We start from the raw sequence: 2,440 nt of genomic DNA on the forward strand, positions 1-2,440 counted from the left end.
AATATATAAGTGTAAGGGATGCACGTGTTCTTAGATTCTACTAGACGCGGCTACTTAGGGGCATGTGTACCCCGTCGTATCAAGTAATAATCCGGTTAAGACCGGGTATCGAATCCACGGGATTTATAACTACAAGTATTAGACGACTCGGTTTTATACGTTATCTAGGCGGTGAATACTTTGAGTTGATTCGGGGAACAACTACAAACTACTCCTAACTATGGTTGAGACGAATTTATATAGCAACAACTCTACGAAATGGTGTGGATGGCGGTAAGTTATAAGTATGACAAACAATGACTCCCAATATATATACGGTTAACGGTTTACTCTTGCAATGACGACTACGTGTAGTATGACCGACCCGTGAAGTACTTAGACTACGTGGTTACTAGTCAAGGCGTGTCTAATCTTGGGACTAGAAATTAGGGCCCGTAAGTTCCGTGGCTTGTCAATTCCTACGGTTTTCGGAGCGTCACTTCCGGTAAGGCAACACCTATATGAATCCCTAAAGATAGCCCGAATGGCATCGGAAATCGTGTTCTCCTACACAATAATCAATTACGAGTATCAAAACAAGCAATAAACATCAACACGTATATAGAAACGGAAATTGCAGATCATATATTATAAATATGGAAAGCGTAAATACGGAGTACAACCAAGCCTAGTACATAGGAAGAGTGCAAGCTAGTTAGCAAGTAAAAAGGGAAGAATCCACCCTCGGAACTAGCTAACCGGACTCAAGGCCGTCTCTTAGGACTTGGAGGTGGAGCTTTCGAGCTTGGTGAGCGGAGATGGAGCGGAACTTTGATGGAACGCCGGAATCAACGAACAAGCTCTCAAGGTGGAAGAGTTTTGCTCTATAAATACAATCTCAAACAAAAATAACAAGAGCTATAACTATAGTAGAATTGTATCTATGGTGTTAGGTCTAAGGTTAGGTTCCCCCTATTTATACACATCAAGCTAGGGCAAAATTGTAATTTCATAAGATACAAGCATGGAGGAACATGATTTTCTGTAGATTTCCCATGATACGCCTCACGTATGGTGGAGTACGCCCCGCGTATTTGCCCATTCCGTCAGAAATCTTCTACATGTGGACCAAATCCAGATCTTGTTGTCTCAACCACGCTCCGCGTAGACTGGGATGCGCCTCGCGTGTTTGAGTTTCTGAGATTTTATTACTTGAATTGGGTCATTTACGCACCGCGTAGCTGAGGCACGCCCCGCGTAAATGAGTCTCTGAGCTTTTTTCATTGAAGAACTTCCTTACACGCCCCGCGCCCGCGCCCGCGCCCAACCCTCGTCGGGCGTCCGCCCGATGCGTTGGGCGTTCGCCCGACCCGGTTGGGCGCCCGCCCGGCGACCCTCGGGGCGTGCCCCGCGCCGTCGGACGCGTCCACTCCGTGGCCGCCGAGCGCGCGTTCTGCGCAGCTAGACGCTCGCACGTCGCGGCCGCCGAACGCACGCTCCGCGCTGCCAGGCACGTGTGATCAACGGCCCACGAGGGCGCGCACCGCCAGCGGTCCCAGGCATTGCTCGGGCGTCGAGAGCGTGCCACTCGCGGTGCGTCCGACGGACGCTGCGCGCACGTCTCGAGCCGTCAAGCGGGATGCCGTTGTGTGCCCACGCCGTGCCGTTAATTTTCCTCAGCTTATTATTCTCTATATATTTTTCAAAACTTCCGGAATCAATCGCTTCGACCGTCTTGTTTCAGGTTTTCGTCACAGGTCCTCCGACTCGGTGTCTACAGTCGCAAAAGGAAAGAAAAACAAAAACAAAAATAAAGATGGAATTGAAATTAAAAATAGGACCCTTGAAGGTCAGGTCCTACGCGTGGCGTGCCCAGGGAGGCGCCCCGCGTAGGAGGTGCATTTTTAGCCATTTCTGACCAGAGACTCAAATACGCGGGACGTACTACGAGGGACGTCCCACGTGTTTGAGTTTCTGAGATTTTTATGCAAGAAAAATGGCGAGCATGCGGGGCGTAAAAGTGAGTACGCCCTGCGTGAAGGTTATTTGGATTAGAATGGGATTTGTTTTTTTTTCGTTAATTTTAAAGAGATAAACGGATATATACAAAGGGTGTGAGGAATGCAAACCGAGGCTACGTTTAGAGTCGGAGTAGCTCAACTTTCTTGTGATGTGTGCATGCTTACGGTGCTTGGAGAAATGTGGCTTCGCCGTGTTGTGGAAGAGTGCCTCCGCAGTATATTTTCATACGGTGGCCGTTCACCCGGTGGGTTGCGTTGTCAGAACCTTCGATATCGACCGCTCCGGACGAGTGGGCATTAATAACGGTGTACGGTCCCGACCACCGACTTTTCAATTTTCCCGGAAATAGGTGGAGGCGAGAATTATATAGGAGGACTTGGTCCCGTTTGTTGAATTCCCTGATTTGCATGTGCTTGTCGTGCCATTTCTTCGTACGTTC

Source organism: Euphorbia lathyris, chromosome 6, assembly GCF_963576675.1.
Source record: "Euphorbia lathyris chromosome 6, ddEupLath1.1, whole genome shotgun sequence".
In the NCBI taxonomy this organism is placed as follows: Eukaryota; Viridiplantae; Streptophyta; class Magnoliopsida; order Malpighiales; family Euphorbiaceae; genus Euphorbia; species Euphorbia lathyris.